The sequence below is a fragment of the Durio zibethinus genome, chromosome 10 (genome assembly GCF_047325235.1).
Source record: "Durio zibethinus cultivar Kanyao isolate XHJ-2024 chromosome 10, ASM4732523v1, whole genome shotgun sequence".
Lineage (NCBI taxonomy): Eukaryota > Viridiplantae > Streptophyta > Magnoliopsida > Malvales > Malvaceae > Durio > Durio zibethinus.
In genome coordinates this window covers 9,618,952-9,630,358 of record NC_143171.1, presented here as the reverse complement: position 1 = coordinate 9,630,358, position 11,407 = coordinate 9,618,952, and the positions used below count along the sequence as shown (strand labels likewise).

Sequence of the window (11,407 nt, the reverse complement as noted above, 5' to 3'; positions counted from 1 at the left end):
CTTAAATGCTGTAATACTTGAAACAATCCTTGTAGTTGCAAAACACTGAAAAACTAACAGCAAAACTAACTTTGAACATGGTTGTTGGAAAAACTTGGACATTCTTTGTAAAAAAGGACTAAAAATAATAAAACATATAAATTAACTCAATATCAACCAAATAAGGTGCCAAAAGTAATTTAAAAGTCAAATATCATTTTCAAATTATTTTATACAACAGGCAACAAAGTTAAAAGAAAAACTAACTTTAAACACTTATTGGAATACCTTAAAGGAAACAATTTTGTAAACCATTGAATGCCTTTAACACTCCTGCAAGAAAAAAAATCAAACATGTAATTTAATTCAATCTTAATCTAGTAAATGCTAGCCATTCATCTTAAAACTAATTTAAACAACATGCAAAAAAACTAAAACCAAAATTAACTTAAAAAAAACTTGAAGGAATACTCAGTGGCATAAGGTATGTCGGACCCAAACATGTCCCTAAGCACACCTATACCTTCTTTCAACGTTTCTTCATCTAATTGAGTTTCCACACATTTTGATTGACCATTCATCAATGTTACAATCAAAATATTAGCAACAATTTAGATGAATTCAAGAGGTAGTTAAAAAATGAATATATGGTACAATCTTTCATACATTGTTCTTGTTTTTGAGAGGCAAAAACTTTGTTTCCTGTTGCAGCAATCTTTTTTTTTATTATTATTTGTCTTTTTTTTAGTCATTTAGATTATTAAGAAATACAATAAAAATATCATTGAAATTTCAAAGATGCAAACCTAAATAGCAAGCAAAAGAGAGGATTGAGACTGGCAAAAGCTCTATGGCAAACTATTTGCCATTGAATTAGATGTTGGCACTTGAGTTACTAATGCAGTGGTGGCTATTCCATGAATGACTAGCTCTTTGCCATTGGATCTTTTGAAGAGATCATCGATGTTGCCATTGGTTCCAGTGTCTTTTCTATTTGCAATACCATACGTTCAGTTTTTATTTTTTTTAATCCACAAAGAAAATAAAAATTAGTTGAAAAATTTATTTTTGTAAAGAAACAAAACAAAAAAGAAAGAGAAAAGACTAATGGGTAATTTGAGATAGATGGAAAAAATTCTAGAAGAAAAAAATCAAAAAGAGAAAAAAAATCATGGGAAAGAAGAAAAAACTAGGACTTACGTAAGATTAAGAATTCTTGAGGATACTTTTTATATATAATAGTATAAATTATTATTTAGTTACAGATTGTCCCAGTTTGTTTGCCATCTTTAATAATTTCTCAATTTTTAAAATAAATAAAATCATATATTATCAGCTTACCCAACTGATCATGTCGTTCTTTTGATCAACAATGTTAACACGCTTTATATTGAAATTACATTTTTACCGAATTTGACCCTTAATTAAGTTCATATAATTATAATGACAATAATTCAAATATTTATATTTACAATTTTTTTTTATCATACGAAAGAATTACATTTTAGCTTTAAATATGAATTCTCATATTTAGATTCTCACTTAATTTTTTATATTTGATAATAAATGGAATTTATTTTAATTTTGTTAATTATCAATTTTTATATTCAAATATTTAATTTAATGATTAATTTTTTTACTTAAATAATTGAATGTGAAGTCGTCTTTCCTTCAATTAAAAATATATGCCTTTAAAAGAATTCAACATCAAAGTATATATCCATGGGCATTTTTTAATGTTAAACAAAAAAAAAAAAGTGTTTGTGCAATTTTTGATGAAATAGTGAAATTGCTTCTATCTTTCTGTCTTTCTTTTTTGATGAAATAGGAGTTTTTTTTTTCCTCAATCAGACGTCAATTGTTCAGACATCGGACAGATACGCTCACCGAAGACACGTACTCTGAGACACACAATAAAATAACCTTCTTCCTAATTAGCTTTAGCTTCCCACGTGCGCCTTTGCAGTTTCCTTTCGCTAACCCCGCGTTTTTTGGCACCTGCGAAACTCGTCCTTTCACTCCCACAATCCTCACTCACTGCTTCCATTTCCTCCCACTATTTACCCAAAAATAATTCCCCAGTTTTTAGGGTTTCTGGTATGCTTAAAATCTGTTGATCCATTTCTCCTGCAATTTCCAAATACTTCATTATCTTCCACTTCCTCGTTTCTAACCTTTTGCGGCGGTTATACTAGCGATGGGGAAACGAAACTCCATCGTCATTTCCTCATCAGACGATGAAGATTACAAGGCTTTTTCTAGGTTGAAACGGAGCTACGAGAAGCCGAAATCAAGGTCCTTGATCACTGGTGTGAACCCTAGTAGAGCCAAGAAACCTCGACTTTCGAGCTCTTGCTTAAGCAAAGAATATAGCAATGTAGATGAGGTAAAAAAAATATATCTTTATCATAATTATTTTTGCAAACATTTTCAGTCTTTTTAATGTATATATATTTTTTCTCGGAATTTGTTGTTTAGCGCAGATGAAATTGGCTTTTAAAGATTTTGATGAAGTTTTGAATGGGTTGAAGGCATCTGCTTTTTTTTTTTTTTTTTTTTTTTGTAAATTTAGCTTATATTTCCTCCTAAACAAAATGTTCATTAAAAAACTTATATGCCTAATTGGAAATAGAATATGGTCTGGGTTCTAGAAGGAGCACTCCAAAGGAATTGTGGGTTGATAAATACAAGCCTCGTTCTATGGAAGAGCTAGCTGTTCACAAGAAGAAGGTGAGACTCAATTTGGTTTATATTTTTCATCTTGAATATCTGTATCCACACTTTCTCTTGTTCTTGGTAGGTCGAAGAAGTTAAGTCGTGGTTTGAGGAAAGATTAAGGACTCCAAAGGTAATTTTGTTTTATTAAAATGGGAAGCTGTGATTGTGTTGTTAATTGCTGACGTTCAATAAGCAAGGCCTTGTTTTTTTTTTTTTTTCATCTGACCTGAGGAAATTCATGTCCTTTTCTTTGTAGTTTCAGGGTGAGGTTGGTAGCTCTATTCTCATAATAACTGGGCAAGCTGGGGTTGGAAAATCTGTAGGTTGTCTTGGCAAATAATAATTTTTTCTACATCTTATAGTAAGGCACTATGTTATTACATTTGATGTATGTGATGCATTATTGTAGGACTATAACAGCATTTACGTACAAGTTTAGTTGAAATCCCTGCTTCTCATGTTGTAGGCAACTATCCATTTGATTGCATCTCAGATTGGGGCTCAATTATGTGAATGGAACACACCTACTCCCACAATTTGGCAACATGTTCATAACTTGAGTGCAGGTATTTCAGATACTTATTTCATGATGAAGTGGGGCAGAATCTTTGTCAGGTTTGCTATATGAAAACAATGATGTCAAAAGTATTTTTATGGGCCTGGACGCTAGGAGTTTTCATTGTTAATTGCTATGTTGCTGTTTCATTTTGAATAGTTATGTTTGTTAGTTCTATTCAATGCGGAACATAGAATTTAGAGCCTTACATGTGAAACATAGTTCTAAATGCTAATTTTCTTATAAATTCCTTGAGGATTAACAGTTTCTTACTTGCTGATGATGGTATATTGTTGTCCAGGGATAAATTACACTTCTAAGTTGGATGAGTTTGAAAACTTTATTGAAAGAGTGAGGAAGTATGGATTGATCTCTTCGTCATTCAATGGGAACTCCAAGTCGTCAAGTATACTGGTGATTGATGATCTTCCTGTAACTAATGGAAGAGCAGCTTTTGAAAGACTTCAAAGGTGCTTGGTTCTTCTTGTGAGATCAACATTGGTACCAATAGCTATATTGATTACCGACAATGGTAATGCAGATTCATCAGACCTCACCACAAGATGGTTCGAAGAACTTCAATTATCACTTGAGAGTGCTGGGGCTAGTAGGGTTACACTCACCAAAAAACTTGGTCTTGGGTTTAGTATTTTCTCACTGGTTGCTGATTTCAAACTGGAAAATTGCAGGTTTCATTTAATCCTATAACAAATAATTCCATCAAGAAAACACTCTCTAGAATATGCAGACAGGAGCAATGTAATGTGCCAGTTGAAGAGATTGATCTGATTGCAAAAGCCAGTGGAGGTGACATCAGACAAGCAATTACATCTTTACGGCTCTTCTGTCTGCAACCCGATGTGGAACTTGATTTATCTTCATCCAATTCTACTCCCAGTTACCCAAAAGAAAATGCAAATGATCTCAATTCTTTCAGTGGTGGATTTTCTTCACAATATGTCAGAGATGAGACGCTGATGCTTTTTCATGCACTGGGAAAATTCTTGCATAACAAAAGAGAGACCGAAAATGTAGTTGTGTTAGGTATGAATTGATAGACAATTCGATATTTAAAGTTCCTTTCCCTTTTCTTTTTTTATGAGCTTGATTTTTTATGGGAAAAGAAAGGGGGAAGATTAGTGTTCGTTTTATAGCTGTATATGGTATTTTCTACCTCATGACAGTTTGATAACATAGGTTTAAATACATCTGAGATGTTCACCCCTGAGCTCTATCTTTTTCTTTTTTTTTGGTTTTCTAGACCAAAATGCATTTTTTGTAGGGGAGAAATTCTCAAGACTTCCATTTAAAATGGATTCTCCAGAAAAGATACTTTGCCAAGCACATGGGCAATCAAGGCCCGTTACTGATTTTCATCTTGAAAATGGTACATTTTCTGCCTGCAAGTTGCGTATGCTATGAATAATTTTTACCATTATTCCTATCCTTAGCGTCTGTAAGAGAGAAAAGCATGGACATGGATGGATCAAAATGGTGGGAAGTTGTTTTCCTTCTGATTTCGATTGTCTGATGCTACTGCTGTCCACCTTTTCCTGCAGTTCTGGATTTTCTGAATGATGAAGCAATGGATGATGCATGGGCTGTGGCTTCATATCTTAGTTATGCTGACTTGCTTCTTGCTTCTTTTCGAGGAGTGTTAGCTAGACATAGTGAGACAGAGAATGTTCTGCAGTCAACTGCTGCTTCAGTCGCAGTTCGCGGAGTTCTTTATGGAAATTATCATCCATCACCTTCAAGGTTCTATTTTCATGCTTTAGTTAATTGTATCCCAGTTCCACCGCATTTACCTTTTGCGTTATGTAACCTCTTATTAATATATGTGTTGTTAGATGGCATGCTATTCGCAAACCAAAGCTTTGGCAGATAGAGCAATCGATATCTCACAATCAGGTGGATTGGATGTTATCAGTTTCCTGTAGTTTTTGCAATTTTGAATTGACTTTTAAAAGGTCTTTCAGATAGAAATTTCCTTTGGTGAATGCAGAATGAGATGCTAAGGCAGAGATTTGTCGCGGATGGAGGATCGTCTAACTTATCTGAAGTATCAGTTATAGCTACAGAGGATACACCTGTTTTAAAATGGCTTGGTTACAGATCATCTGGAGGTCTTTAAACTAATGACTCAGAAGAGGACAAGTCTCAGAAAATGAGTATAAATGAACAAGAAAGCAAAATTTCTGATGATATAGAAGATTGGTGACAGATACTGCTTTCTCAAGGAACAAGCTTTGGTCCAGATTAACTATTCATTATAAAATAACGGTTTGTGCCCATTTTTTTTTAACTCAAACATACGTAAATTTTTTCCTTTGTAAATATCCTGTTCTGTTGATTCTTGGATTGTAAAGTACCCGTTAGTTATTAGCGATAGCTATAGGAGAAATATAGAAATGTGGTTTTTAAACGCAGCCGTTTTGTAATTACCAAGATGAAAGCCAATTGGAATGCAAAGAGAACTCTTGATTGACCCATAGTAGTACTGTGAGGAAAGAAAAGGGTACCGTGTCCAAACAATACCAAACACGAGCGAAGGAAAAGTGATAATACTGCAAATATAGAGAAACCCAGGGGGCATTGCAAAGATAGGAAAATCAAGGGGCGTTTAGGCTCTGACTTGATCACATCTATACTTAAAATTGATCCTCATGTAATCAATGTCATAAAAAATAGTAAGAGGAGTCATTTACGAAGAAAGCATGCCATGTCGCTCTTTTTCCTTTCTTTCCCCACTTCAAAAATTTTCTCCTTTAATGCACTCTTAGTATTAAATCCCTGTTTTTTTTTTTTTTTTTTTTCATTTTTACTCTCCTCCCTTTCTTTAATCTCGAAACTGTCTCACTCTCTCTCTTTGCAAAAGCAAATCGATAGCTTTTCCACTGCCCTTCCATCTGTTGCCATCTGATGCAACCACCACCACCACAATTGCTCAATACATAATTCACACCCGAAAAGCACTCATCACTGCATCTGAGTAACAACCCAGCAAAAAACATCCATATTTGAAGAACCTAAAAACTACGCAAAGATTCTTTTTCTTTTTTTTGGCTCTGAAAAACGCAACCAACAGCAGAGAAATAGTTATCATAATAAAAAAAATCAGCCAGAAACCATAAAAAACACACAAAAAAGAAAAGGGATATTTTTGGGTTAAACAAGCTCTGAGATATTTTAGGACTTGGTATTTGTTGAGTAGAAAGCCTAAACGGAAGGGAGTGACATATTGAGAACCAGAAGCACAAGGCACGGCGGAAGGAGGTTTATTATTTTTTTAGTCAGAAAGAAACGAACATAGCATTAAGAAAGAGAACGAAATAACATTACCCCAAGAGTCTCGTCTCGAAGGATTGGGTTAAGAAAGTCAGGCGATATACATGAAAGGTTTCAAAATAACTAGCAAAATTAAAATTACGTGAAGAAGGTTGAAAAGCCTTATTGCTTCCCCATCTGGCAAGTGTATCAACAAACCTATTGCCCTCGTGGAAAGTGTTTCTCATCACTGTCGACTGAAATCTCCTCAATATCATCCTGCAATCATAGACCAAGGTGTTAAATAGGAAGTTTTGCTTTTCCATATTGATCACAAGATTAATGACAGAGGTGGCATAAAGATCAATTTCAAGGGAACAAATCCCAACCTCCAAGGCCAGTTTACGTCCATCTCTAAGCGCCCACAGTTCTGCCTCAACACTGGCAGCCCTAGGTATATGTCTAGCAGGTCCCACCACCCAACTACCTTTATGGTTTCTTATCACTGCCCCTACTCCCACACTCCCTGGGGTTACCAAAGGATGAGCCATCTAGTAATCAGTTTATACCACCCTCATAGGGGTGATTTGCATTGGACTGTAGTAAAAGAAGCTCAAGGGATCTTTTTCGTCTTTCCCGTGATTGCATGGCATTCAACATCGCGCTCCAAGGCTTTGTTCACCATTTTTTCTTTGTCAAACTTATCTTTAAACACGGCCGCATTCCGTGTGATACAAATTTCCCATAGAAGGAGATGAAAACAATGTTCCATGGGAATCTATGAATGTAGAATTAGAGTTCAGAAGAGGCATTAGTTTGGATCCACTCTTCCCAGCTAAAGCATCGATTGAGGGGATATGAGCAGTGGCTCTGACTTTGTCCCACCACCCTTGCACCAATTCACAATCAAAGAACAAATAAGCTAAAGTTTCCCTCTGTTGCATGCAGAAAGCACAAGTTTCCTGGGTTTCAATGCCTCTTGTTGACAGGAAAGTTCTTGTTGTGATAACCTGGTGCATACATTCCCAGATGAAAAACTGTAGCTTGGGATACATATGCAGTTTCCAAATCCAGCTCCATTTGCTCTTGGTCTCTGGGTCCATTGAATCCTTAACCCCTAATGCCAACCTGTAGGCAACGCTTAAAGTGAATTCACCTGTTGCCGAGTAGTTCTAGCATAAAACATCATTTCCCTTATCAACCATGGTAATGGCGTACTAAGGATGCAGTTTATGAGGTTTTTCGAGAGCCCAATGAAGAGGGGGCATTGTCGATGATTAACCCATGACGATTAAAATTGATTGATGGAGTTGGTATCCTCGAGGTTTTGGAGCGAGCCTTTACCCTAAACCTGAGGTTTCTTGACCCAAGCTAGTTTTTCAACCAAAAATTAGTGATTAGGCTATCTTTAACCACCCATCGAATCCCTTTCTCCACCAGTGACTAGCAGCCTTTCAGAGCTCTCCAGGTGATCGAGGCATTGTAGTTGCCGGCTCCATACCTTGCACGAGAGATGTATTTCTGTTACAAGACTTTAACCCATAAAAGCTCTTGGTTACGGATCATTCCCTAGCAAAGTTTAGTGAGAAGGTTTTTGTTTCTATGTTTACTGCTTCTCAACCCCAGTCCCCTTTCCTCCTTAGGTTTAGTGACTTCCTTCCAATTAATTCTGTGACGTTTCTTAACATGTTCACTTGCGCCTCACAAGAAGTTATGGTTGATTTTGTCCAAATCAAGGTATATGTTGTTAGGAAGAGCTCTACGTTGCATATAATTGGTGGGAACCGTCGCCATAGTGGATTGGATAAGGAATGAGAGAACCTGCAAGGGAGAAAGGGTGTGCTTTCCAACTCGCGAGTTTGGACCTGACTCTGTCAACTAGAAATTCGTGGTCTTGCTTCTTCATTCTTTTGTTGTGAATTTCCCAGGAATTTCCCTAAGTCCTTCGTACTTCTAATTTGAAGACAGTTCGTGATCCAATCCTTCTGCTCCTCCTTTACATTACTAGAATTATGGATCCTTGATTTTTCCAAGCTTACTTTCTGCTCAGATTCAATCATGAAATTTTCAAGGATCTTTTTAATGGAACAAATAGGTTTTTTGTCTGTCCTGGCAAATAGAATTAGATCATCCGCGAAGAAAAGGTGGAATAAGTGCGGGCCATTTCTTGAAACCTTGATTGGCCTGCACTGTTTTCTCTCACAGGCATCCTGGATCATCAAATTAAGGTAGTCCATGCAAAGGATAAAAAAGATTGGGGAGAGAGGATTGCCTTGGTGGATTCCTCTAGTTGGCAGAAAGCTTTCAAGCTTGCCTCCATTGACAACTAAAGCTATATTTGAGGTAGTTAAACAGCTCATAACCAGCTTAATCCAGTTTTGTGAGAAATTGAAAGAGGTGAGGACTTTTCTAATAAAGCCTCATTTGAGTATGTCATAGGCCTTTCCAAGGTCGATCTTAATGAGTATATCCCCATTTTTCCATTTTTTCCTTTTCATCAAGTGAACCACTTCTTGAACAATTACCGCGTTGTCCACTGCTTGCCTTTCAGGGATGGAACTTCTCCAAAGAGGTGATACAAGTTTGTTCAGAAAAGACCATAATCTATGAACCAACACTTTTGTCACAATTTTATAGGTAGTATTAAGAAGGCTAATGGGGCAAAAGTGATTAACTAAAGAAGGTGAGTGGCTTTTGGAATGAAAGTGATGAGGGTTTCGTTCATACCTTCCTGAAACTTGCCACTCTCAAAGATGCCCAGCAGCGACAGGCAAACTTTCTATTTAACCCTCGGCCAACAATGCTGGAAGAAAAAAGAGCGGAGTCCATACGGGCTAGGCCCTTTAAAGGGTTTGAGGGACCACATGGCTTTCTAAATGTCACATTCAGTGACAGGAAGCAATAATCGGTTGCTATCCTCCCTTTGTTAAAACAAGCCATTTAAGTTCTGATGAAAGGCACACTAAAGTTTCATATAGTCTGTCGTTAGGGGTTAGGGTTGACAATCTATGTATTCATGTTACGAAAAATATTAAAATTTATATATTTATATTATATTTTATATAAAAATTATGTATCATAATTTATATCAACATAAAAATATGAGATATTTTTTTAATTTTATTAAACTTATATATAATTATTATTAAAATTTTAAATTATATCACTTTCTTATCTTATATTTATATCGTATTTATATCATATTTTAAATTATCAATTCACAAATAAGCAAAGTAAAACTTGATAATATCAGCAATCTCCCTAGTCTCAATGGTCAGAGTCTATAAGCATCCTATAGCCCATTAATCTTGTTCCTAGATCGTCCGACAGGGGTTGTGTGATGGAAAAACCTAGTGTTTCTCTCCCCCTCTATCATCCAACTAACTCTTGATATCGTGGCCCATAACAGTTTCTCATTACGCAAAACTTTCTAGTATTCTCTTATAAGATCCTTTAGGAGATTGAGCAGGAATGCATTCGGTCTTACTTCAAGGGGTTTTTTAATGCCATTGAGTCTTGGCATGAGCTTCTTTTTAGCCTTGAACATATGCCTGAAGGTCTTTTTGTTCTAAATTTTAAGATGTTTCGTGAAACCTTTAATTGTTTGTGTTAGAAGGTGGTTACTAGGAAACCAATGTTTCAGACATAACAATGCCAAAGTCAGGATGATCCACCCACATTCTTTAGAAACGAAAAGGCTTAGCTCCAAAATATATGCGTTTTGCACGCAACGTAATAAGAACAGGACAATGATCCAACCTAGTTCTGGTGAGATGTGTAACCGATGCCTCTACGTAGAGGATTTTCCATGAAGGGTTAGCAGAGACATGGTCGATCCTTTCTTGGATTAGGTTCCGGTCATCTCTTAAGTTTGTCCAAGTAAATCTAGGGCCCTTAAAGTCAAGATCAAGCAAGTCGTAGACATTCAAGCAGTTATAGAATGAACGAAGCCTACTGCCTGCCACGGGGAACCCCCTTTTTTATCATGAAGGGAAACAACTTCATTAAAATCCCCCGCAACGAGCCACGAAAGATTATGATTAGAAACAATAGTTTTAAGATTCTCCAAAGTATCTTTCTTTCTCTCAATCGAGGAGTAGCATAAATGGCAGAAAATAACCAAACAAAAGTTAGAAGAGAGTACGTTGACAGTGGTGTGAATTTCCTATTCAGTTTAGCAAAGCTCTTGGACAGTGATCAAGTCTGATCTCCACGACATCCATATACCTTCTTGGTACCCAATGGGGTCAGTGTCATTCCATGCGTCAAAATGTAGCCGATCTATAATGTGGGGTACTTTTCTTCCTCCCACCCTTGTTTCTATTATGACCATGAATAGTGGTTTATGGATGTTAACTAAATTCCTCATAGTTCTAATAAAGTCGGGGTGCCTAGCCCTTATAGAATTCTAGATGATGATTGACATGATATTAAAGGGTTTGGGGGGTTTGAGGAACTTCATGAATAGCTCGGGGTTCTATGCTGCCCTGGGGTCTTGCTCTAGTCTCGGTATCAACTCAATTTTGTGAAGCAATGTCTCCATTCCTTACACCACCAAGGAATTGGCAAAGATCTTGAACTGGAGTAGGGATCTGTCCACCAAAGGCTTCAACACTCCCACCTAGGTGTTCTTCATATGTATCTCCAATGGTCTCTTTGAGAGGGAGGACACTGTTACATTCAACAGCCAGTAGGGAATCTCCCATAAGTCTTGCCTATTTGGGTGTGGTGACGTCTCTGATAGAGGTAAGCTTTGCTGTAGAAATGGCAGCATTGGCGACGGGGAAATCAATAGGGGTGGTGACCTCCATAGTCGTTGGAGTGGCTACCTGAGGGCTGTCCTTCCTAATCCTCCTTGCTCTCAATGTATCCCTTTCTCTTGGAGAG

The 11,407-nt window shown here is 36.6% G+C and overlaps 1 pseudogene across 1 annotated transcript; it reads left to right on the top strand.

Moving 5' to 3' along the window:
* Window positions 1–1,832: 1,832 nt before the first annotated feature.
* LOC111292247 (cell cycle checkpoint protein RAD17-like) lies at window positions 1,833–5,743 on the top strand (annotated as a pseudogene). The gene is made up of 12 exons (XR_016345747.1): window positions 1,833–2,365; window positions 2,463–2,518; window positions 2,622–2,709; window positions 2,780–2,827; window positions 2,960–3,016; window positions 3,164–3,263; window positions 3,555–3,865; window positions 3,943–4,297; window positions 4,515–4,640; window positions 4,813–5,011; window positions 5,104–5,164; window positions 5,259–5,743. The product of XR_016345747.1 is annotated as a cell cycle checkpoint protein RAD17-like (transcript).
* The last annotated feature ends 5,664 nt before the right edge of the window (window positions 5,744–11,407 follow it).